Below are 27796 nucleotides of genomic sequence, written 5' to 3'. Positions count from 1 at the left end.
GTCAAACCGGGACTTTCTGTCTCATGAGTGTACAAATGGCTCGCGCTACTTCTTTTTCGTAATTTTCACACGCGACAGGCCTCTGCGTCCACCACGTGGTAGTCCAAAGTTTGTGCAAAACAGAAGACACGTGCTGAACAAGATGGCCGACAACGAGGTGAGAGCGAACATCGAACAGCGAATTGTCATGAAGCTTCTCGTGAATGAAGGCGTAAAGTCATCTGAAATTCACAGAAGACCTCAGGCTCAGTATGGCCACAATACACTTAGCCGCAGCAAAGCGTTTGAGTGGTGCAAACGGTTCCGAGACGGCCGTGCATCAATGCAAAACGATCCCGGCCGGGGCGGCTCAGAGCCCAGTGTCAGAGTTCCTGAGAACATCCAACTTCCAACATCCAACATCAATCTCCCAAGAGCTAAGGTACCGTTTCGACACTGAAGGATAGCCGTTCCTTGATTGGATCATCACGTGCGATGAAACGTGAGTGCACCATTTCACTCCTGAGTCTAAACGCGCATCAAAACATTGGAAGCATCCGGGCTCGCCAGCTCCCAAGAAGTTCCGAAGCACCCCGAGTGCGGGTAAGGTCATGGCCACGGTTTTCTGGGACAAGGCTGGCGTAGTTCATGTTGATTTTCTGCCCAGTTGTACCACCATCAATAGTGCATATTACTGCCAGGTTCTCAGGGATGTGCATAAGGCGCTGAAGCAAAAGCGGCCAGGGCTCATCACCAAAGGAGTCCTCCTCCTAGAGGGCAATGCACGCCCGCATACCGCGAATCTTACGACACACACTTTACAGGAACTTGGCTGGGAGTTGCTGCCGCATCCCCCTTACAGGCCAGACCTGGCCCACAGCGATTTCCATCTCTTCGGGCCACTGAAGGCGTTCCTTGGGTACCGCCACTTCAGCTGCGACGACGAGGTCAAGAATTCGGTCCGATCATGGCTGCTACACGCCGGTAAGGATTTCTACGATGCTGGCATCCAAGCCCTCGTGAAACGCTGGGACGCGTGCATTAGTGCAGCTGGAGATTACGTTGAAAAATAAAACTAATTTCTCGATGAAGGATGAAAGTCACTGAAAAGGTTAGCCAGCTGTAGGGATCGAACCCATCAATTTGGTAGGGTCAATTTGGAAAGACAGCCCTGGACTCTTTTCCAATTAAGTCACTGAAATTCCTCAGGTATACTGATGACCATTGTTGTCATCTGGTCCGCTGACAAATCCTCACTACTTTCCTTCTTTGACCATTTCAACTCTCTGCACAATCGTATCAAGTTCACGTGCAATTATTCCGACACATCAGTCACGTTTCTAGACGTCTCTGTTTCCATTAAATCTGGGAAACTGGCTACAGATCTATACAAGAAGCATACCGACAAACGACAGTATCGTCATTTCAGTAACCACCACCCGAACAGCCAGAAACGTAATATTCCTTTTGGACAACTAACACGCGCTAAACATATTTACTAAAATGCAGATGATTTCCTTCAACATGCCAACGAGATGAGAGACGACTTCATAGAACGTGATTACCCTGATAACCTCATAAATAATGCCCTCCCTAAAGCTATGGCCCTAGATAGAGAAACCTTACTGTCCCAGGAGCCCAAGAAAGCACACAACAATAGTTTTTCTTTCATCACTTCTTATAATCGCGCGCTTAGTAACGCTAGACTCATCATCCAACTCACCTTAACATACTTCACGCCGACGACAAACTTAAAGCAATTTCCCCTAATGCCCCTAGTATTACATTCCGCAGGTCACGCAATATACGTGATATACTCACTTCGCCCCGACGCAACCAATGTACCCCCGGCTTCGCACCCTGCAAAGGCTCTCGTTGCCAAACCTGCCATTTTATTGCTCCATCCACGTCGTTCTCTATCGCTGCTAATGATTTTAAGTTCACAATTAGACAAACCTTACATTTTAATTCCTTCAACCTTTGTTGCATGATTGCGTGCAAACCATGTAACAAACAATACATCAGCGAAACTCGCAACACTATTCGCGAAAGACTCTATGGGCACAAATCGATATCGTTAACCCTTACAAAAACGGCTGTTGACGTTTTGCTTCCATTCTACAGAACTTAGTCAACAGAGGGCACAGAATTCAGTCGACTTTCTATTAGCCTTGTGTTTACCTCACATATTGATTTTATGTTGACTTATGGAACTTTAAGTCTTGTTGACATATTCACAGGAAGGTAACATGTCCTTCTGTAGACTCTCCATATACTTTACACATATTTCCTATGACCTTCATGTGTAAGTCTTGTTATATGTGATCTCAATATGTCTGTTGACTTTGTTGTGACTCAGCTATCAATGAGTAGGGCGTCACCCACGAAGCTACCTTCGTTCTTTTTTAAAAGGCTTGGCGACCGTTACGTGAGGCACTCGGTATATATTCTTCTTAATCAAGGAAGATACATGATTTACATAAGCCAGATTAACGTCATCCCCGTATGATGTGAAGACTTTTTGTGGACTTTCTGTGACTTGAGCGAAGTTGAATTTCTCCGTTCTATTGTTCACTCAATCGCAACACGCATAAAATACACGAAATGAGGTACTGCAAAACTAGATATGTATCTATTTTATTCCGAAAATGCATACCTTGGAAGTGGTATCCAGTGTCGACACAATCATACAAAACATCCCGCGCACACAGTAGCGAAGTATTCCCACGTACGCATGCTTTATGCCACACAGTGTCGCGTCGCACAATAGACAGTCAATGACGGGTTGCAGTCTGAGTTCTTCTGGTGACCCACGATAATGGTGGACTTCAAAATTCACTGAATTTCGGCGAAAGCGATGTCTCTGAAGCGCTGGAGAGAATGTGTCTGAATAGGGCGTTCAATGGCAATTAGTAATGTTCAAACAAAGTGAGTAAAACCGAGTAGAATGGTCGTAGCAACAACAAATTTGGTTCACAATCAACACCAGCCACGAACTGATACACTTCAGGTACACTTACCTGACGGGACGCAAGACCGTTGCTCGAAACGAACAGCAAAAACCTACAGCACACTAGTCATCGTATGAATATAAGTGAAGCTTGATGACATATGACACTTCTATCACACAGCTTACCTCTTATGACGCAAAATCATATTCTCCTTTGTTCTGTAATTGACGAGCGAACGCTGAAAGCCTGAGACAATTGAAACATGTTGCAACCGTCCCAACGACATTCCGATGATGCTAATGGCGATGACTCCTTCGTGATGAGGCGAGGGCGAGGCACGGAGGCGCAGAATCAAAATGTGCAGCAAACCTGTCGCATGCGCATGATCCTCATGTGGTTGTATAAGTTGGAAATATATTGTGTACTGAACTGAAGTATAAATAATACGAGGAACCGTCTTTTCAAAGCCATCGAAAATGTATTTAGTGTTTTAATAATGTAGTTAAAAGGTGACAAAGTTGCGTTCAAGCTGCTACATTTAATTATAAGGTCAGACCCAAATACCGCTTTGTTTAGAGAGCCGATAGCACGGACCTCTCTACCTCCCAGGAGTGGTGTATACCTCACATGGTTTTTGTACAACACACCCAAAAATTGCTGATATTACCCAGCTTGTCTCCCAATGAATAGAGCAGTATGCCTCTATATACATATACCCCCCCCCCCCCATGGGATGGTCGGTGCCCCCTTGAAGTCGCCCTCTGTGGACATTACTGTCCGATAATGCAGTAATTAATAATACAAAATTCATCTATGTAAAAAAAAAACGGTTGAAATAAGTACTTGCTACATAGAAGCATAGAAAGTCCCAAACTGTCAACAGCGACATCTATATACCTTGTCCACAGAAGGTACACATAAGGTAGTTCAAATGATGTCAATAGCAATCCGCCTTTTCAAAAAACGTGTAGAGCGCATGCGCCAAGACCGCTGCGCACCGCGCGGCAGAATGCTGAAACGATCTGGTAGGCACGGGGCAGCTCGCGGCTCTGTTTTGCCGGTGTAGCGAAGCACGAAGGCAAGTGAAGGAGCATTCGATGTACTGCCAATAGGGCGCTGCAACGGACAGCACTGGTACGAAGATCAGGGTCACCCGCTTTTTTTTGTTGTTGTTGTTAAGTCTGGGAACGTGCCTCACACCAGAAAACCCGGAGCCTGCAGACTGGATTATGCATGATCCTAGTTCTTTTGCCTTTGGGCGCGGACTGTGCGTTCTAGACCCACGACACTTATTCTCAACTTTCGCCGCAACTCTTTGTTGCACATTTTTGTTTCGCGGTTTGGGACACAAATTTTACGCGTGAAGCAGCTTTTTCAACTGCTGCGGTATCCTACTCAGCAGCACTAATTCAGCAGCATAAAGGCAGTATGGACTTTAACTTTTATTTGTGATGATACATATACATATTATGATAAATCAGAAGACAACACGTGCAAATAGGCAAAATAACATTTTCTCGCCTACTGACACTAAACATACGCACCTTTGATTACCTTGTGCTCTGTCCCACCCCCCCCTTTTTTTTTAGATTGAAAACCGCCCGGCACACAACAACAATAGAGAGTTTTAGTGCATCGTACTCTATCGCCTTTACGTACGAAGGAGATAGCGTTATGGTTCTGCGCAATGCGGGAAGCTCTCGTTATGTTTTGCGCGTGCTCAGAACCACCAACGCTATCTCTTACGTACGCAAAGCCGACAGCGTACGATACACTAAAACTCACTAATCATGCAAAAAAGTGTCATGTCACTAGTCATGCATTTAAAGTGACGTGCTTTAAAAAGTTGCACAAAACTTATTTCACAGTTTACTGACATCAATGTTGCACTGTGTTCCTCCCTTTGTAAGTGGAAATCGCTTTTTCACTTGACGTGGGCGCAGCAGATCCGGTGCACGCAAGAAGTCCTGTATTAGCTCGCTGCTGCGCCACAGCAAACTGCTTACGATATTCCTCCAGCTTGTATTGAAACAGTGAGTGTGCTAAGTAGTCTATGTTGCTTCGAACGAAAATAGCCTTCCATGTCCATCGTAGATACGAAGAGAGCATGCTCACGCGCTACACTCTTGCCTACCACTTCATTTTGCGGGTTAGCCGCGCGGTGGCGCCAGCTCTTTTTGAAAAGGCGGATTCCTGTTGACTTGATCAACAAGAAGTCAAAGTCAACACACTGTAGTAGTGATAGATATTGCATTTGGTAACAATGGGCCGCTCAGGTTACATGCGACCACGCACACGCACGATAAGATATATCAGAAAACAATGGAAATCATGTATCGATAGTGTGAACAATGGGTTCCCAGGTTTCAATAACATGCGCCGCCAGGATAAGGTAACGGTTAACTCGGGTAAACAATGGGAACTCACGTGTCGATAGTGTTTGATGGGCACCTGGATGCACGTTTAATGACATTTAATAACACGCAATGACATGTAATAACACGCAAATGACATGTAATAACACGCAAGTGACATGTAATAACACACAAATGACATTTAATAACAGGCAATAACATCTGATGACATTTAATAGTATTTTTCCGATCGGGTTGACGTCAGTCCGTCACCTAGTTTGGTTGCCGCGTCAGAGCGCCAGGTAGTTTCGGTTCCCACCAAGCGCCCTCTAGTTTTCAAGCTTTGGCCGTCTGTAGTTTCGGTTTCGGTTTTAAATGAATGGACGCCAAGCTTGGTACGTGTAGTTCTGGTTTCAGTTTCGAATTCCTAGGTGTTGCCAGATGCCCTCTGGTTTCAAGCTATTGACCGACTGTAATTTCGGTTTTCAAACCGCAGCACGCTAGTTTCGCTGTGACAACGTCAACGCAGGTTTTTGAATGGTTACCAGATGTCCCTCTAGTTTCAAGCTTTTGACCGTCTGTACTACGGTTTCATTTGACAAAAAACTAAATGCCGCGTCACAGCATGATTTTTTCCCCCCATTTGATAAGTACACTCAAATAATGATGTATATCAGAGACCAGACAACACTGTATATATTCCTTTTTTATTTCAGCACATTATTTTACTACTCTTTTATTCAACTAACGAAAGATATGTTACAAATTACCAGAGTCTTGCTTGACTTCATCCTTGTACAGAAGCAATCTGCAAAAACAAAGGGAAAACGAAACATCCTGTGAATGCTCTTCTCAATCAGGACAAAGTCTAGGATGACTCAAATCTCGATCAGGTGTCACGCAACAACAACAAGCAGCATTCTCAAAGAATCGGTAACGTTTTCCACTTTCCGATATGTCTCTGTTACTGTGTCATGCATTTGCTAGGAGTACGACGTTTGAAGTAAATACCCAGTGACAACAATCACAATAAAATAGAGGTGTTCTATACACACACATTTCCAAACTTGTGTTGCGCATTGCGACAACAGCATACAACGAATCGAGAAGCATTGCATGACTACGTATTGCGGTTACCAGCTGTGATGGTTTCGAAATAAAAATAACAAAAAAAAAGGCATAAAGACAAGAGGTATACTCACATCCTTTCAAAGTTGCGTCGTCGATGAAGGTCTGATCGGTCTCAGTCGTCGACAGCTAGCTTATAAGACCCTTCATTTTTGTTTTATTTCAAGGGAAGGAAGGATCACGTGAATGCATCGTGGACAGCTTCTCCTTTCGCAGGAGCAGCATGTGAAATGCGATACCTCTTGCCGACGCGCTCTTTTTTCTTCGTCTTTTGGTATGATAACACAACCGCGAAACACCCGTCTGGCTTTTTCCAAACGCTCTTTGGGAACACCAACCACACACACACACAAAAAAGAAACCGTTATCGCCCTCGCAAGATGAATTTTCGACTGGTGGTATACGCTGTCTGCCACGTACGAGCTTCCAGCAGTGAGTGTGCCACGTAAGAGCCAAGTGATGTGAGTATTTCAAACCATTTCTTGTGTTACAGTGTATTTTATAGCTAAATGAAATGCGGGCATGTATTTGTTTTAAATTCTTTTTATTGTTTCGCTCAGATGAGACAGCAGAGACATGGTAGCCGATTTCGAAAGACTGATACCGTAACCGCTGTGCTTTCCATTCCCAATGAGTCTTGCAATATTGTACACATTGCCGGGACATCGTTCTATTACTTGCCTGGGTTCGAAGCTTATTTCACATAGCTTCGAGCACTCGAAGTTATAATAATTGTGCGCGACATTTGCTTCTTTCAAGCAATGCCATAGTTGACGTGTATCATTTTGCGACAGATTTACTCCGTATCTCGTCGGATGACCATTGCTGAGCCAAAGGCGTACGGCAGTTACTGCAGCTGGACATCGGTGGACGTAGATGTTATGGTCAATCTGAGTCACGGTAGTGCATTTTCCCTGTTTCAGTGTTGGTTTTGTAAATTCTGTTGTAGCTACGAAAACGAACAGGGAAACAGCACTCAGAAAGGACAAGGTGTAGCAGAACATCTCCGGACATCTATTTACCATGACGACCTACAGTAAAATGAGACAACTCGTCATGGATTTCAATATTTATTGGTAAGCGTCTTTGGGTGACAACCTATTTTGCAACAGGTCAATTGTCATGTCGTTTATGTACACAGCCAGGTAATGGTAGCCAGTCTTCATTGCGTAGTACATGATACATAGACTTTCGGCCACCAGTTGCATTACGTCGACGTCACGATCACCGTAATAGCTGAATATTGAGCTCATCTGTTTTCCCCATTCGGAGACCAGGTCGAACGGGTGGTCGGATAGGTGCTCACACTTCCTGTGCACCCTGGCATACATTGTTTTTGAAGACTCCCACACAGTCTTTTTCGCGGGAAGGTTCAGAGGCAGGGACTGGAACAGGAAAATGTCTCTGGTTATCTTAAATGCTGCGACGAGCACTGTGTCGTCCGTTGACTTCGATGAACCGCATTCTAACACGTCATTCCAACAGGTATGAGGACGGCGACATTTTCCTTGGAGTTGATGATCCTGGGTAACGTCCCGCATGCCGCACACATCATCACCCGATTGGGACCAGGAATCGCCAGCGTTGGCTGGCTGTTCGACATCGGACCAGTGATCGCCAGTCATTTCGTCGTCGGTGGTGGCAGGTAGTTCTCCGGAACCCAAGTCCTTCTACGACTTCCAGAAGGTTGCAACAGGTACTGCACCTTTCCATTCCGAACGCGTCTTTTTATAATGCGGTGGCCCTTTCCAGGCTGCACACGTGTTAATTCGCTTGCATAAAATTGACCTTCAATAGGTTCTTCCTGCTGGTCACGTAAGAGATAGGTATTCGGGGTAACCAATCTTGACTGCTCTCACCACAAAAATTTCACGCGTAAACGAACCAAGATAACTTTTGACTAACTGGTGTCTAGACTTTGCTATTCTGACAAGCTGGCCAACGCGAAAACGTGGCTTCTCTGGGGGTTTGCTCGGAGTAGGATAGAGCTTTTGTCTAAATAAATGTTCATTTTCTTTGTTGACATCCACAGGTCGTGCCGACAGAGTTCTATGAACACGATGATTATATGCTTTGACCAGAGGCTGTAAAATTTTCAAGTACGATTTATGTCCCTGATATTCAAAAGCACGATAAAGTGGCGTCATAAGACTTCGAATAGATCGTTCTGCAATACTTGCTTTCGTATTTGAATTAGTGTGGAAGAGAGATATCCCTTTTGATTTTAAAAATGCTCCGACTGACTTATTGGTGAACTCTGTACCTCTGTCTGAATGAATCAGTCTCGGAGTCCCAATACGTCTAAAAGCGAGTCTCAGTCCGCGTATAATTTCCGCTGCTCGTTTATTCTGCACAGGCACTACAGCAAGCATACGAGAAAATGCGTCGATACAAAACAAAAGATAGCGAAAACCCTTGTTGTATCTCGACAGTTTCTGAAGGTCTTTCAAATCTATTTGGAATATATCCTTCGCACCCAAAACGATGGTCTTCCGGAACTGACGTGGTCGCTTAAGTTCTCTGAAGAGAGAGTACACATCACTGGTTTCCAGGAACTTGGCAACCTTCGCCGGCTTTTCACCGATCGCTCGTGCGAGTCGTTGAACACCACCTAGAGCACCAGGATGGTATACGTCCACGTAAGCAGCCATTAGCACAATTTTCTTCCACGAACACGAAGTCCGTCGAATGACAAGTAGGCATTTATAACGGCTGCCACGTCACCTTTGTACCAAGAGGGCGATCGATTGTGCAGTTCGTATTTTATAAGCTCGATGACGGAACTACTTGGAACAACGCGAGAATGACAGATAATCCTTCCCTCTTCATCTATCGCAAATACGGTCTTTAGCATCTGCAGAATGGCGAGGGCCTTCTTCCTGTGTCGTGCGGGAAAATGCGCCAGAATGTTTTCGTCCCGAAGGTAACCACAGTGTTCCTGTTGCGTTTCCAACGTGCTCAATACCGGTTCCATTCTCGAAGTCTCTTAGCCGCTCTTGTGATAACCGGAGAAATGCGTCGACGAGGTGTCTCAGGTGTGAACGTAGGACTACCGGCTGATGGCTCTGCAGTCTCCTTTTCAAGTCGAGATGGATGTACGATAAGTGTCGGTATATTTAGCTTGACCAATAGTGGTAGGATCCTCTCGAGATACGCGGGTCGCCACACATTTCGCGCTCTTGTGACCAAATAATAAACAAGGTCTACAACGTTGGTATTTGGTATTTGTTCATCATTGACAATGAGCTCAAACGTTTTACTATTCCAGCCGAGCACGGGTTTTAGTAAACGCAGTAATTGGCTTGCTCTCATCTTGTAGCCGCTGCTCATAAAATTAACGATGGCATCTTCCTCCTCGTCCGCTTGAATCTGTGTCTGCTCTCTTGTCGATGCCACATGATTTGTCTCCTCACCTGCTGCACTAGGCTGTCTTAATGTGTTCGCGGGAGGATGCAATAGCTTGTGCAAGTACTGGATGATCTCCTTGGCTTTGATATCATCAGGCTCCTGTTTATTCAATATCGACGGAATAGTGCTTTCCCGATAGGGAACAAGCTCGTATTTCTGCATTATTTAAATGCCGATTGCTTTTGCGATGCTTTTGCCCGCTAAACTTGAAACGAGACCTAACAAGGGGGGCAACAAAAATTGCAAAAACCCGCCGGACTGATGAAGAATCCGTTTAATTTTCTTCACATCTGCACGGTCTTGCCTGGAAGCCAGTGTCCTAATGGGTGTTGCAAAAGGCTGCAATTGCTTTTTAACTTTCGCCGGTACGTCGATGTTTCCTTTGCAGAGGTTCATACAAATCTCCCTGATTGTTCGTAGCTGTTCCCTGCTGGCATGTTGAATCAGGTTGTAACGATCTTCCCCTGTCTTTGCTTCAGCGATCATACGAAGGAAACGAATGTGTTTGTTAAGCCTTTTCATGACCTGTATACGATCTGTCTGTGATCATCCGGGAAAATGTTGGTCCACACCTTATAGTGATCGTTGCTCTGTTGAGACAAGTCGATAACTAAGTATGAGTATGGTTTCTGACAGGCATCTTTATATATCGTGGGCAACAAATCATTTCGCCCGAAAATCTGCCTGGACAGCATACGCAGCTGGTCTGTAGTGCGTGGTGAACGAAATAAAACGAGAGCCGTGCTATTGAATTGTATTGTGCGATACAAAGGGTCGTTGACGAACAGGTATTGCGAGATGAACACAGCCGTGATTGACAGGTGGTGACACCCAGCGATATAAAATTTGCAGATTTCTTTGAGTCTTTGCCGGTCGGCTAAACAGTCGTCAAATATAAATAATGAGTGGCTATAATTCTCCGGATCTGCAGGGATGTCTTGACTGAAATTTACTTCAGGAAGAGTATCGAATACCGGCTGCTTATAAAGATAGATATACCATATTTGCTTGAACAGTTTGTCAAAGAGGACAGCTCTGTGTTTAATTAGTCGTGCCACGAAGGTGGATTTCCCACTTTGACTAGCCCCTGAAATTGACACCGAGGCAGGCGTCACGAACCTAAAAGGTGCTATCACTGTCATTTCGTGCAAGGGAATGAAGTCTGGTCAAGATACGTTTCGTTAGATAAACAAGTCCGTGCTTGCAAACTGCAGGAAAAAAAAGCAAACTGCAAAGGTAGGTCCGACTGCAGAGTTGACGATGTAAAAAAAAAAGAAGACTCCTCAAGGTTGCCATGCTGGCAACTTCTTATATAAGAACTGTCTGACGCTCAGCTCCTTCACTCTCGAACCTCCTTCTGAGGAGGTATGGTGTTCAGAATGATGAAATATTTTGCAGTGTTCTAACATGTGCTCCTTTTGTTTTCAGTCGGTCCAACGTGTCCGAAGGATCATCGTCGTCATCATTGCATCAGTGTACAAGTAAGCATCATGTCTTCGTCGATCTTGCATAAACTTGACAAGTTAAAGAAATGTGGAGAGTTTCAAAAAATGGCGACAATTCCTAAAAACATCAAGTATGATGTGGTTGATGTTAACAAAATTGAAACGAGGTATGGCGAGGCGGTCTACGTAGAAATTATGAAGGATCACGAGCACGTAAAGGTGTTCCTTCCAGCTCGGTTTCATAAACTAAGCACTCAAGACATCGAAGACATGAGGAACACGAGCGGACTCTGGATGGAGAAGAAAGAGCGAGTTGGAAAAGAGGGGAAACGTCTTCTTTCGCCAGACATCGTGTTCGGTCAATCCGAGTAAAAAAATAAAAATAAATGGTGACATGCCACCTTTGTCCTCCGGCCGATCGGCAGCACTACACAACAGCGGTGGGACTTCAAGTTCATCTGGCTAACGTTCATAACCTTGCAACACCCTGTATCCCATTTTGCGAGACACTCTGTACGCTCCGCAACTATACCAACCGCTATGAGCTTCATCTACATGACAGAGACGACGACGGGCAGGATGTCAGCACATTCTTTCATGAAAACGGACGCTACCTTGCCGGTGTACTTCGACATTTCGGATTTCCGTTACGCTTTTATGTTTTGCTGAAGGCGGAACTCGGTCGACATACGCCTGAGGATGAGATCATATTTGTCACTCAATTTATTCCTTCGAGTGTGCATACGCTGTGGTCGGAACGAGACATAGAACGTGCTGTCATTGAAGTAGGCGCTGAAGTCACCAACAATTTAGAAAAGCTTGAAATGCAAGGGTCGGGATTTTTCTTATTTCGAATTCACGCCTGCATTCTTCATGTCGGTCGTCTCGCACCACAGCTCATTGGTTGTACCGACTTTGAATTGCCAAACGAATTGAAAAAAAAGTGTCGGTGTCTTCTGAGTGTCGACCTTCACGAGGATAGTGAACAGAACATGTGTTTCGCATTTTGCGTACTTGCCGGTCTACATCCTGCAAAGGGTTCTTACAGACGCAGAGCTTCATCCTACAGGTCATACCTGTCTCAATATGTATTTCCAGAGACGTTTCCTGTAGTGTTCCCGAAAGATGTAGAAATGTTTGAGAAGCAGAACGATGTGAGCATTAACGTGTACGGTTATGACAAAGATGAAAAATATGTTTACCCGATTAAGGTTGTTGACGACCAGTGCAAGAAGCATGTCGACCTACTGCTGATTGACTTCCATTTTGTACTCATTACTAATTTCAATGCTTTGTTCACACCACCTGGTTATTTTCACTGCAAACGGTGTACGATGGGTTTCACCACCCCGGGTGTACTCGCCGATCATCTACTAATGTGTAAACAACAAAAAGTGTCCAAGACTATTTTTCCAAAGAAGGGTGAGACACTGTCGTTTGCCGGAGAGCATTTGATGTCGGAAGTTCCCTTCTACTGTGTATACGACTTTGAGAGTGTACTATCACCGTGTTCGGGAGGCGGGAATGTCTACGAGGAACACATCCCTTCATCCTTCTGTCTCCTCGTCATACGCTCGTGCGATTCGTATGTCTTGAAGAAACATATTTACCGTGGTGCAGACTGCGTTTCCGTTTTCATGGAACTATTGCGTAATTTGCATGATGAGCTGTATGCGATGTTGCACGAGACTGTGCCCTTGCAAATGACCCCAGGAGACGAACTCGAACATTCTGAAGCCACTCACTGTAACATCTGTAAAGAACCATTCACTAAGAAGCAGAAAGTGCGAGACCATGATCACGTAAGTGGAGAATTTCGCCAATCATTGTGTCAGGGATGTAATCTGAAACTGCGGATACCACGGAAAGTGCCCATCATTGCACATAATGCCAATTATGACCTCGGATTCATAGTAGCTCATCTGCACCTGCTTCGGAAGACAGACATCAGAGTGATAGCCTCCAGTTGTCAAAAGTTTAAGGCTATAGACATTGGTGTGTTCCGCTTCATAGACTCGTTAAGCTTCCTCAATGCTAGTCTCGACACACTGACGAAAAATCTATGTGACAAAGGTGAATCTAACTTCAGGTGTCTGCGTCAGTTTTTCGCAGAGGAGGACTACTTCAGGTTGGTTGTACGTAAAGGGGTTTTCTGTTATAACTACGTTACCTCTTTTGAACGTTACGACGAGCCCTGTTTGCCATCACGTGACCAGTTCTTTAACCAACTGAACGGATCAGAAGTGAGCGAGGAAGATTACCGCCATGCGCAAAATGTGTTTGAAAAATTTCAACTGAAGAGCCTGGGCGAGTACTCGGATTTGTACCTTCTGACGGACGCATTGCTTCTGGCAGACGTGTTTCAAAACTTCCGAATATGGGCGTTGGAGACGCACAAAATTGAACCACTTCATTTCGTGTCACTCCCGGGACTAAGCATGTCTTGCGCACTAAAAATGAGCCGGATTAATCTGGATTTAATCCACGATCCCGATGCCTATCTGTTAATTGAACGGGGCCTGCGTGGTGGTATGACCCAGTGTTCAACGCGAATGGCCACTGCAAATGTCCCAGGGACAGATCAGTACGATCCCGAAAAACCAAAGACCATAATTCATTACATGGACATAAATGGACTCTATGGCACAGTGATGCGTGAACCACTCCCATTCGGAGACTTTGAATGGCTGTCACCCGAAGAGGTTGCAGGTTTAGATGTAACCCTTGTTGCAGATTATGCAGACGTTGGTTATTTTTTAGAGGTAGACCTGGCCTACGTACAAGAGCTCCACGAACGACATAAAGATTTACCGCTCGCGCCAGAAAAAATGAGCGTCCCGTATGAGTTGCTTTCGGATTATCAGAAAGACCTGATGAAAAAATTTAACCTCCCACAGCATGATATAGAACCGAAATTACTCCTTACACTGCTTGACAAGAAGAAGTATTTTCTTCATTATCGCAGTCTAAAGTTGTACCTACAGTTGGGTCTTCGGCTCGAGAAAATTCACCGGGTGCTCAGGTTCAAACAAAAACCATTCCTGCGATCCTATGTTGACTTCCATCATGAACTACGCAAGCAGGCAACCAATACCTTCGAACGTAACCTGTACAAGTGTTTAATTAACTCCGTATATGGGAAAACATGTATGAATGTACGAAAGTTCGTCGACTGTCGCTTAGCAACTTCCGAGGAGCAAGTGTTGAGATTCTTGCGTAAACCGAACCTCAAACAATTCAGGGCTCTAAGCTCTAACGTAGTCTTGTTTCAGTTCGCTCAATCGATAGTCCGTATGCGACAGCCTCTGTACCTGGGGTTCACTATTCTCGAGCTGTCTAAAGTCATGATGTATGACTTTTATTATAACAACTTGCTTCGGGTAGCCCCGGACACAAGGCTCTTGTATATGGACACAGATTCTTATATCGTGATGCTGAGCGATGAGAAGGCCCTTGCGGAGCTCGCCGATACCCACCTTGATACATCTGGTCATTCTTGTGATGACTCGATGTATTCTACGAAAAACAAGATGGTGCTAGGAAAATTTAAGAACGAAATGCCCCACGACCACATCCTAGGGTTCTGTTGCCTGAAACCAAAGCTCTATGCACTAGACCTCCATAGTAAAAGACGATACAATCGTGCTAAGGGGGTGAAACAATGTGAAGCCCAGAAGTTGCATTATTCAATGTACATAGAGTCTCTTAAGCTTGGTGAAGTGTACAAAGTTTGTCAGAACCTCATTGTGCGCAAGGAAAATATAAATAAAAGTGTATGTGTTACGAAAGTAGCTTTAAATCCCCTAGACACAAAGCGTTTCATTTGTGAGGATGGTATCCACACGTTACCCTTTGGGTACGCATCCAATGGAAAGATGTAGACAGTTTTTATGCATATGTTGCCCTACCTGGCTGTTGTTGTTGTAATGCTGTTTTTTATATATATATATATATAAGATTGTGCCTGTAACGACATGGAAATAAATACAATTTTATTGTGTCAAAGTACACTGCAACATGACATGTTGTCTGTCTTTCTTGGGAATTGCTTCCGTACAAGGACGGGTACCAGCTTGTCGTTCAGTGTGAAGTTCGTTGACGAAAATCTCTGAGTGCACTCTCGGAGCGAGAATCCACAAGCGAGCATGCTGCCTACATACAGGCAGTAGAGGCCACATGTAGCTGATCCATAGCCCTGAAGTCTTTTCTTGTTATAGTAAAATGACCTGGTAGGATGAATGAATTGGTAGAATTCTTTGTAGACGGGCTGAATGCCGTAACTATCAAAATACGTAACTACATTGTCACCGGAAACATAAGTCATGGTCCAGTGTTCACCGTTACTGCTCCTTGGAGCTGTGTTAATCACATAAATCCCGGGTATGGCTTCCTGTCTTGCGATTTCATTGCATGCAAAGGTTCCCCGAAACAGTTCTCTGGTGCAGTAGTGTCTACTGAATGCTGCATAGAACTGCCACTCCTCCATGTTTATTTTTCAGACAAATTTCACTCGTCTGTCTTTGTTGATTTCTAGCACACGTGGTGTTTCGGATACAAACAACACCGTAACTGCTTCTGTTAGATTGGCAGCAAACGTTAGGGTCAGACGAACGTTGGCTTGAACAACAGGACAAAGAGCATTCACTTCTGCATCTGGAGTCAGATGGTAATAAAGCATAAATGTCTCTTTTGCGTACGCAGCTGGAGCTATTGGTATATCCTTGCGTTTTAGTTTGTGAAGCAGGTGTATATAGGCTTTGGAATAGATGTGTCGTTGGAAGTCGAACTCATCCGTGTACTGTTGTCCACCAACGTCCAGTAGTGCTCGTTTTAGTTTGAAGTTCTCAAGCTTGAATGGGTTTCGTGGTCTGCTACCTTGGTAGGCATCGCTCCTGACCATCAATACTGTTAACTTGGAGGGAACTCGCTCGCTGTACAAGTCGTCAAATATCACCTGAGATTGGTTAGGGGCGATGGTTCTGTACTTAATTTCCAGTCCTCGGAGAAGGTATACTGCAGGTGTTGTTTGAAGTCTTCGTTCTATACCAACAAGTATACTCGGCGATAACTGAACACGTCGGAGATAGAGCACGATACGTGAAAATTCCACAGTGTGCTTTTCTGTTGCACCATCAGCTTGTAAGAGACGAAAATCATCCGACGCTTGACGTAGCACAACTCGAATGTCGGTTCCGTTAAGAATGAGCTTCTGTTGTTGACATATGTCGCTGAAGATTGGGCTGTACATGTCACACAGTGCCGATCCTTTGGTTCGCTTGTAACGAGCGAAAACTCCTTTTGAATCAGATGTGGGAGCATATACCTCACTCGTGCCTAAAGGGTCTGGCTCGTATAACATTGCTGAAAGGGTGTGTGTCTGAGTTACATTGTTGGCATTCGTAATGATGTCCAAGTAGGAACGGTAGCCATAATGTTCGAAACTCGAAACCAAGGTTGAATTCAGGTAGATATGTACGTGTTGAAACAATGATGAACCAAACGCTTGGACAGGTATGACTGCATCAGGTGTTGTTGAAGTGCTTGTTGTAGTTACCGCTGGATCTCCATTCTTTCGAATGATCTTGCACTGAATATGCAAAAAGCTGGATTGAAGATCAAAGAAGCCCCCACCGAGTCCCGGAACATTGTACTCGATCACTCCGCTTGATGTCGGAGCAGATACTGGGAAAAACTCGACGTATTCAGACTTCTCCAAAGCAAAATTTGTAGGTGGAAGAGAGAAGAGTTCCAGCTGGTTTGTAGTACACAGACAGGAATCTTTATGCACTACTGCAATAGACATTTTTTTTTTTTCTGTCAAGTAAAGAAGTCAGATTTCCTCCGCTTCTCCGCAGGTCGAGCTTTTTTAACGGCCTTGCGTTTTCTTCCTTTCCCTGTGAGTCTCTGAAGTAACTCGTCACGAGTTTTATGCACTGTGCGGTCTACTCCTTTCTTGACGGCTTCTCGAAATGATGCTCCTTGCTGGACTTCCTCGGCTATATGTCTTCCAGTATCAAGGAGCTTTCTCCCAACGTATGGCGCTACCTTCTTGGTCAGTATGGGCAAGAAACCCCTCAATACGCCACCAAATATGCCTCCTCCAATCTGATAAAGCTCGGGAGCAGTATAGTGTGGTAGATGCTCTCGCTTTCCTGCACCAAAATGTGCTATGCAACATGGTGGGTTTGTTATATACATTTACGTAGGTGGATCGTCAACCCGACACGTCCAGAGCCAGAAATGAATGGAATGAAATCACCTATCTCGTTTGCCAACTCGATTTGAATGGTTGTCAATTCCTTCGCAGATACATATTTATAGTACAGGTTTGTGAATAAATAAGACATCACATCATTCCTACCCTGGACCCTGAATGGTATCGATCGAAGAAGTGGTGCTGTCACGTCACCCACAAATTCGTTCTCGATGACATCGCAGTATATGAAAATATAGTTTTGAGCAGGGAATAGACAAACGTCTCGTTCGGCGACTGCATAACTTGAGAAAGTTGTCCTCTTTCCGAAGCCCAACATCAAAGCCAAATAAGGATGAAAGGTCACATAGCCATCGTTCATGCGTTCCAGGTGACAAATTCCGTTGTATGGGTTACATACGAGGAGACGAGCATCTTGCGACAAATGAAGTTTTGTTCGATAGGCATGGTTAATGGAATTAACGAGGTCCTTCCCCGATTCGTAGTAGCCTTCTGGAACTTCATACTTTACTGTTCGTGAACGATAGGTAACTATGTTAATCGTTTCTTCCGTATCCACCTGGTATTTGAGTAGCTTCACGGGTGACCCTCTGTCCAACTCTCCACAGCCGATTATCTTTTCAGCCATGCCAAGCTTAGCGGCAAGAGTTGCGCTAATTTCCAAACCATAGTTCAGAGGAAGTTGTATCTCATAATGACGGCTACCACGTATAATTCTTGTCTTATGCTGCAAATGTTTTGCTAAAAATTGTCTCAAAGACAAGAGAATGTTTTCATTAGCGTTGAACTTGACCTTTTCTGTTGCTTCAATCGTAGAACCAAGGAATGTCGTTTCCGATATACTATTGACTGTGTCAGTTACATTTTTAATCGCAAAAGGGATGTTGATTTCTGTTAAAGTGGCCTCCCACCTACCCTCCAACGTCTGTGGATGGGCTAGCTTTACTCGGAACTTGCTCATTGTGTTGTCGGGAAACACATCCAAAGATGCATTTGAGAGCAGGTTCACATAGAACTGGTCAACCATGTTTTTTTTTTCTTTTTCTGATGAAATTTCTACGCGTACGCTTAATTTATATCGCCAGAAAATGCGTTGACGTTGTCACAGCGAAACTAGCGTGCTGCGGTTTGAAACCGAAATTACAGTCGGTCAATAGCTTGAAACCAGAGGGCATCTGGCAACACCTAGGAATTCGAAACTGAAACCAGAACTACACGTACCAAGCTTGGCGTCCATTCATTTAAAACCGAAACCGAAACTACAGACGGCCAAAGCTTGAAAACTAGAGGGCGCTTGGTGGGAACCGAAACTACCTGGCGCTCTGACGCGGCAACCAAACTAGGTGACGGACTGACGTCAACCCGATCGGAAAAATACTATTAAATGTCATCAGATGTTATTGCCTGTTATTAAATGTCATTTGTGTGTTATTACATGTCACTTGCGTGTTATTACATGTCACTTGCGTGTTATTACATGTCATTTGCGTGTTATTACATGTCATTGCGTGTTATTAAATGTCATTAAACGTGCATCCAGGTGCCCATCAAACACTATCGACACGTGAGTTCCCATTGTTTACCCGAGTTAACCGTTACCTTATCCTGGCGGCGCATGTTATTGAAACCTGGGAACCCATTGTTCACACTATCGATACATGATTTCCATTGTTTTCTGATATATCTTATCGTGCGTGTGCGTGTCGCATGTAACCTGAGCGGCCCATTGTTACCAAATGCAATATCTATCACTACTCACTGTCACGACAGGAAACAGGAAGTCCACAAGAAGCCTGCAGAAAGGAAAAATCCATTTTCATAAGGGAATAACCGCTCGACCCCAGTAGCGTTACATTTTAACATCCCGGGACATGACCTAAACACTCATCTACTTATTACCATCTTGGAATCCGGTCGCAATAATGACGTCAAACGAAAAAAACGAGAATCCTATTTCATTTCAAAATTCGCAACCTTGCAACCGCACGGCATCAACGTGTACGGCGGCTCGCTGCAACACTTTAAGCTGTGAATTTCTTTATTTCTTTTTTTCTTGTTTGTTGCATATACGCCCCGCATTACAGGTCTGCAATTTTTCACATTTTACATCATGTTGTCCAAACAGTAAACCAAGCACTCCGCACCATTTTCCCAGAGCCTGGAAGCTCTTTGCCAGCCAGGTGTCCGTGTCCTCAATCATTCACCCTTGAGCCCTAATTCCCCGAACGTCTAAGGGTCTTTTTGTGCTTTGTACCTAACTGGCCGCTGTGTCCATTCATATGTTGTACTACGTCATCTGGATGTCTGCCCGAACTTGTCTAGCCGCCTCCTTTGTAGTACATTTAGTATTTGTATTATTCTCAACCCTCACCCTCTACTCTTTTGCGACTTGGGCAGGCCCCTCCAGCTCTAACTTCCACAAGCCAAATGCGCTCTAGTGCGAGGAGGTTGTAAGAGGAGGAGTGCGGATGGGGTAGTTGGTTCGCCATGGCCTCGCGATAGATGGCACTGACGGGAGCAGCCACGTGACGCCTCACCTCCTTCCCTCCCTCATCTGCTCCTCCTCTCCGCCCGTCCGTCCGCCCCTCCTCTCCCGTCCTTCTCCTGGCGCGCCGGCCGTCCGCGCGCATATTGGAGCTTTCAAATATGACACAGGCCATGGGGTATGCTTTACACATTTATTCACATTGAGATCATTCTTTCAAACCTAGAACATCATCATCATCCATCTCGAAAATAACAGTGGTATTAACATATTAAAACTCAAGCCAGACATCAAGGAATGGGACAGAGAAGGTAGACACACTAGAAAAAAAGTGCGCGTACGATCCACAATCAACAAAACACGCGAACAGCGTCGCGCGCGAGTTACAAAATGCAATCTTGAGAGGGTGTGTATGCTAACATGTGCAAGGAAGAAGAGATTGGTAGCTACAATATAGCTAGGCACTTCTAATGATACTGTATGGATCACACATGATCGAAGTGAACTGTGGTGAGCAAGTTACAGTTTTGTAGCCTTTCTGGCTGAAGCTGTGCGCTTGGCAGAACGCGCTTTCTGTAGGCCACGGTTCTGTACACGAAGGTGCCACAACAGTCTAAGGCGGCAGAACATCAGAACGAAGTGTTCTTTGCACGTTTCGCTGCAGAATGCAGTGCTGAAAGTGCCATCATTTATGTGCCGAAAAAGATATTTTACCACGGCTTTCCTGTTTATCGCTGTGGTGATGTTTTGTAAAAATAACCTGTTCGTGCTCACTACAAATTCAAGACAGGTTTCTGAGGGTAATGTCACCCCTCCAAACAATTCTCCAGGAACATCCTCAGCGCTGAAGAGCGACAAAAACTGTCTCTGCGACTCTAAGCTCTGATCTTCTGAACAGAGGGTATGGGAGCAGGTGGCACATGGTGACTTCATGAGAAACATGTGAACAAGACGTCCAGACAAATAGTAATGGACATTTTCTTCGATTACCCTCTGGTCACCTGTAAGGATATCGGCAGTCCCAGAGTCAACATCACCTAGCAAGTCCTGACTTAGTTGTTGAGGTTCATCATCCCCAAGAGAAGAAATTGGAGCTCGCCTCAGCTCTGCGAGCAGCACTGACCTGTCATCCTCGCAGCTTCTCTGACCACTGTGTGTAAACAATTTTCCGATCAGGATGTGCTTGAGCCCTTTTACAAACTGAAACACATTCGGTGTTTCATTGCAGCCGTGCTGCTGCCTGCACATGCCAAATAGGTTCTCAAGCGCATCCTGATTGAGTCTACGAGTCAACAAGTACTGAAACCCGTAGCTCTGGTGAAGTTCTGACCACAGAAGGATCACTGCAGATATGCTAATTTGCCATACTCTTATAGTATGAGGTTGTCGGGGGGTGTCGAACTTCCATTTTTTAATTGATTCAAGCTGGGACCTTAGCAGGTCTAGCTGGCCCCTCAGTCTGCTTTGCTTTTGGGGAGAGGGATCTGCAGATAGAGCAAACCTGTATTTTGTGCTTTCTGGCAGTGGGAGCGACACAGCTGAACTGTTCAAAATATCAAAAAGCCGATCCATTGCCCGGCAGAAATCTGCAGTGTGACTAGCTTCGGCTGGCAAGATGCCAAGTGCTACGAAAGCAAGCAGGGCATTTGCGACAGAGTTGCTCAGAACCTGAGTTGCGTACCGAACTTTCATATTGCCAAACGGTGTCGGATAAATATGTCGATCCGTCAACTTAGGCACAAACTCTTCTTTGAGAAAGTTGGTGGTCTCGTATAGTTGTTTGATGTAGTCCCATCTGACGGTCTTGTCACCAATTTTAAGGCAGCCTTGCCTAAGGTTATTCCTCGTGCATTTGATCAGGTGAGGAGTGTCGAAAATGAAATAAACTCTTTCGTCTGCTACAACAAAAAATGGACGTTCAGGCGTTACACCTAATCTCTTTGACAAAGTGACATTACTCCCACCTTGGTCGCATACCACCCCCTTCACGATTATTTCAATGGACTTCAATTCCTCGATGAGCTGAAGGACGAGGCGCTCAAGAGGATCTACATCCAACTTGGTTTTCGCAAGCATGAAGGCAATTGGTTGTATCCATAATCTCGACAAGCTAGCGAGGACTACTACAAATGCAGTGGAGGCAATATCAGACGATCTCTCTGTTCCAGTGTCCGCAAACCCATGCACAATGTCTTGTTTCGTGTCATAGTACAAATGTCTTTTCAACGATATTTCGTCGAAGAGCAAAACGCATGTACGATCTTTCACTGCCCACCCTGCCACCTTCTTCTCCAACGCTTGTAGGACTGTGGTCATTATGCCTGGTTCTATTGCGATATCACCTAGCCACGTACGGAGAGAGGAGACTGACGGTAGTGCTATCAGCCTAGAAAGGTGCCTGTAGGCCTTGGGACTGTGAAAGTAAAGATTAAGCGCAAAAGGCTTGAAGCTCTCCGGCCATCTTCTCCCATACTTATTTAGAGGTTGTAAGTATAGCTGGACACGAAAAATGTCTAAGGCATGCTTGGTAAGGAAGTGAGATGCGTGTGTTACTAGCTCTGCCCTCGAAATATCCTTGACCCGGTCCTGATGTTGCCTTGCCCTAAACAGACACGACCTTAGCAGGGAATTCGACGTGCGCAGCCTTTTGAGAACACGTGATGTCCGCGGTGTGTATTCACGACGCACCTTGCTCCTAGACAGACGTGGCGTGTGGCTCACTTCTGCAGAAGAAAAAGCCAGGAGTTATTTTTCATGTGACTTCATTATTTTCCATTCCACTAGCAAAATGATACAAAGATAATTGTATGCATCTCTTTAACTTATATTGTAATTTCTTAAATACATGCTGAGGCAGTAGCGCTCACCACGAGTCCCAGGTGTTCTCTGAGGTGATTCTGGCTGGGGAGCAGGGGAATCCAGTGCAGTCACACGTGGTTCTGTGATAACATCTGAAGTAGACAACAGAACAGTATTTAAAAAGATGGGGTTATTATTACGGGAAAACACAGAATTCCAAGTTTCCGAAAATCCTAATCCTGAGGAAGAACTTTAACTTTCATTCTTAACAGTAATTTCAGAAAGGAATGGTTTAAAAGCATTTATTCAATTGACGATGATTAAGATAAGTTGTACACACTTAGAGCGGAATGAAAGGGAACAGTTTCCAGCTATTTTCCACAGATTGAACCGGTGTCCTTGAGATCAGAAAATACGTAAGCTAACAGCCAGGCTACTGAGTCACAGAGACTAACTGCCTGACTTACGCAGAGTTTACCATAGTTGATTGTCATGGATTGCAATAATGCATACTTGCAAATGATTAAAAATCCACTCAAGTTGCCTTAGTTGTTGGTAAACCCTCGGCTGCTGTCGGTGAACGTAAGGTCAGTGGCAACTCGGGATGAGAAGCTGAGCTTTCTGGGACAAAAGGAAACCAGACATTGTTCACACAACTGAAAATGCTCTTGGCAATTTTAGACATCTAAATCCCGTGTAAGTCCAATCCTGGTTCTATACCTGCAGGCAAGTCCTCAACAGAAGCGCATGTGGAAGGTGAGGGTAGTGCTGGCAAGTTAGGGTGGGAGGCTGAGGCTTCTGCAGGGCAGAAAGGGAGAAACTGGTGCAAAAATGTACTCAAAATGTTTGCAAACATTTGTGCAAGCAGAAAAAAATCATTCTCACCTGCCACAGACAATTCCTCCAGTGTAGCGCATGTGGAAGGTGAAGCTGGTAATGGCCAGTCAGGTTGGGAAGGTGAGGGTTCTGCAGAGAAGAAAGGGAGAAACTGGTGCAAAAATGTACCCCAATTGTTTGCAAACATTTGCGCAAGCAGAAAAAAATCATTCTCACCTGCCACAGACAATTCCTCCACTCTAGCGCATGTGGAAGGTGAAGCTGGTAATGGCCAGTCAGGTTGGGAAGGGGGGGGTTCTGCAGGGAAGAAAGTGTGAAACTGGTGTAAAAATGTACTCAAATTGTTTGCAAACATTTGTGCAAGCAGAAAAAAATCATTCTCACCCGCCACAGACAAGTCCCCGACAGTAGCAAATGCAGAAGGTGACGGTGGTGGTGGCCAGTCAAGGTGGGAAGCTGAGACTTCTGCCGAGAAGAAAGGGAGAAACTGGTGCAAAAATGTACCCCAATTGTTTGCAAACATTTGCGCAAGCAGAAAAAAATCATTCTCACCTGCCACAGACAATTCCTCCACTGTAGCGCATGTGGAAGGTGAAGCTGGTAATGGCCAGTCAGGTTGGGAAGGGGGGGGTTCTGCAGGGAAGAAAGTGTGAAACTGGTGTAAAAATGTACTCAAATTGTTTGCAAACATTTGTGCAAGCAGAAAAAAAAATCATTCTCACCCGCCACAGACAAGTCCTCGGCAGTGGTAAATGCAGAAGGTGAGAGCGTTGGCCAATCAAGGTGGGAAGCTGGGGCTTCTGCAGGGAAGAAAGGAAGAAACTGGTCCAAAAATATACTCCACACTTTTGCAAACATTTTTCTAAAACAAATAAAAATCCCTTATAGACGTCTTACCTGCTGGTAACTCCTCAACTCTGATTGATGTGAAAGGTATGGGGGGAGGTGGCAAGTCATGGTGCGAAGTTGAAGTTTCTGTTGAGGGAAAAAAAAGGAACGACTGTCAGCATGCAAACCTACTTATGACGTTCTAAGCACTTGCAAATCCTATGAAAAGATACCCAGAGGCCTTACCTAACACCGCATCCTCAACTGTAGCTGATGTCGAAGGCATGGGTGGCGGCAAGTCAGCAGGTGATTCCGTGTGAAAGAATTCTGTGAAAGTGGCAAGACACGATTCATTAGCACTGGTGGAAAAATGCGCACATTCACGGACACGAACCAAACGAAGGCACGTAGAAGAACTCCAACGCCCGACCCGGAATAGAATCAACATCCCTAATCTGACTTCCGTATTTTTATTACTTGTCTACGTTTCCCTCTACGGTTCTTTTTAACCTATGCGGACTTGCCTGGTGGTACCAAACTGCGTAGTCTATCATCTTTCACTGGTACAGTAGGCCGCGCTGTCAGCTTCAGGCGATTCCTCTTAAGTGAATCAGTAAATTGGTCGCTGGCAAAGTGCACTGCGCACAACCACTTCTCCTTTTTCCGTTGTTCCGGAGCGCTGATTTCGTGCACGACGTTAGCATATCTTGCCCAATGAAAAAACCTTTAATGCATGCCCGAAGGAAACATCAGAACTACCCCAGTAAACAGAGCCCGGACAAAACAACGAACAGAAAGTGCGAGCGAACTTTATTGACTTACCTGTCACTGTCTTTCGGAAAGCGGAACAGCGAGATCCTTGGAGTTTTACTGCTATTATTGCACCATCTTGCAGTACAATAACGTCCAGGCATTGTCACAGAATTCAGCAATGCCTCGCAAAAGGCGACGCCAAAGCCCAAAACATCCAAGAAGCACAAACGCCGGTGCGCCAGTCTCCGCGTCTCCGCCATCTCCGCACGGAACGCGAGCAACGCGAGGTCAATGTTTCCGTTACAAGAGAGATGTGAAGCAGGATAGGTGCGCGTTTCCCCAGTGTGGCTGTTACCGACCGAGGCGCAATTCACCCCATGCATAAGCCGGTGCGGTCGCTATGGGAACTTGCCGAATGCGGTAAACTCTGTTAGTTTCGAACCAGAGGTCGCCAGAGTCGAAAAACGACTTATTCGCCCCCTGGGGATATTCGCTTGAACGTCGAAGCTGGAGGGGCCTGACTTGGGTTTGATATATTCTTGACTATTTGTAACAGGTCCTCAAACGTGAAGAAGTGCAGCCTACTGCACGAAAGTCTCGTTTTCGCAAATTAAACTGTTTAATGCTCTCAACCGTTTTCTCTGTACTTGTGAATCGTTATCGCCGGAAACTTGCACATTGTTTTTACACGTTCTACGATGTCCTTTTTTTGTGTACACCCTAGGTACCATACCTTACTCCTTTCTAGTAGTAAGTGTACACCCCGTGCCAAGTATACATCCTACTGAAAAAAGTGTTTCCTGTGACAGATGGAAAAGACACAGTACAAATGAACCTATTTATTTATTTATTTATGATGATACCTCAAGGGCCCGGTGGGCGTTACATGAGGGCGGGAACACTATGTATATACAAGTGAAAGATAAATGAAAGATACATGTCGGCGAATTGAAACAGTGTGAAGTAGTAGTAACACAGCAACACATGCGCGGTAATAATAATAACATCAACAAAGGTAAGGTAAAAAAGAAAAACAATGTTACAAACACAAGTAATTGGCGAGTGCGTTCTTGAACTGTCCATAGTTAGTAATAGTGACGATCGCATGGGGAAGTGAGTTCCATTCGACAATGGTGCATGGAAAGAACGATTGTAAGTATCGCTGTGATGAACGTGGAAGTCGATTAACTTTCAAAGCATGGTCAAGTCTTGGGGAGATGTATATGGCTGGGCATAAGAAATGGGGTCGTATCTGTTCTAAATGACAGTTCTTCATGATCTGTTCTTAAACCTATTAGGCATTTTATTCACAACGTCTGCCGTCAGCTTCTGCCTACAAATGAGTGAGAAAGACTTGTAAATCAGAAGACTGTGCACAACTTTTCGTACATATAGCTGTTATAATTCGGATGCAATGACTGACAAGACATCACAGAAAACAGTATCCTATTCTGCAGACAATCTTTAGAATACCATATATCAAATTATATTCAGTGAATACATACTGAGCTTTAAAAAGATTACAACTAAAAAAGCTACAAGTAAGAAGCATATCAAAAACCGTGAAATAAGAAAACAGACTTCATCAGGTGAATCTTAAGGACTTCCTGCGGTATGGATTCCGCATGAAAGTCTGTCTTTCTGATGTAATTGATGCAATGCTTGATTGTGCCAATAGCTGTTGAACTTCCCTTTTTAACCGCATAAACATCAGGTACTTGTTTCTTAATTGCACCTCACGATTCAAGAAATACGAGTGGTGTTCAAGTCAAACCGGGACTTTTCATTTTTCGCAAATGTAAAATGAACTTACAGGCGAGAAATTAGTTTTATTTTGCAACGTAATCTCCAGCTGCACTAATGCACTTGTCCCAACGTTTCACGAGGGCTTGGATGCCAGCAGCGTAGAAATCCTTACCGGAGCGTAGCAGCCATGATCGGACCGCATTCTTGACCTCGTCGTCGCAGCTGAAGTGGCGGCCCCCAAGGAACGCCTTCAGTGGCACGAAGAGATGGAAATCGCTGGGGGCGAGGTCTGGACTGTAAGGGGGATGTCGCAGCAACTCCCTGCCAAGTTCCTGTAAGGTGCGTGTCGTGAGATGCGCGGTATGCGGGCGTGCATTTTCCTGTGGGAGGAGGATTCCTTTGGTGATGAGGCCCCCCCGCTTTTGCTTCAGCGCCTTATGCACATCCCTCAAAACCTGGCAGTAACATGCTCTTATGATGGTGGTACCACTGGGCAGAAAATCAACATGAACAACACCAGCCTTGTCCCAGAAAACCGTGGCCATGACCTTACCCGCAGACGGGGTGCTTCGGAACTTCTTGGGAGCTGGCGAGCCCGGATACTTCCACTGTTTTGATGTGCGTTTAGACTCAGGAGTGAAATGGTGCACCCACAATTCATCGCACGTGATGATCTGATCAAGGAACGGCTGTCCTTCAGTGTCGAAACGGTACCTTAGCTCTGGGGAGATTTTCAGTCTTCTCTGCCGGTCAAACACGGAGAGCTGCCTCGGGACCCAACGGGCACTAACTTTCCGAAACTGGAGGTGTTCATGAATGATAGTGTTCAACGTCCCCACAGAAAGGTCCGTCTTTCGAGCCAGTTCGAG

Source organism: Ornithodoros turicata, chromosome 2 (genome assembly GCF_037126465.1).
Source record: "Ornithodoros turicata isolate Travis chromosome 2, ASM3712646v1, whole genome shotgun sequence".
Lineage (NCBI taxonomy): Eukaryota > Metazoa > Arthropoda > Arachnida > Ixodida > Argasidae > Ornithodoros > Ornithodoros turicata.
Note: the sequence above shows the minus strand (reverse complement) of the source record.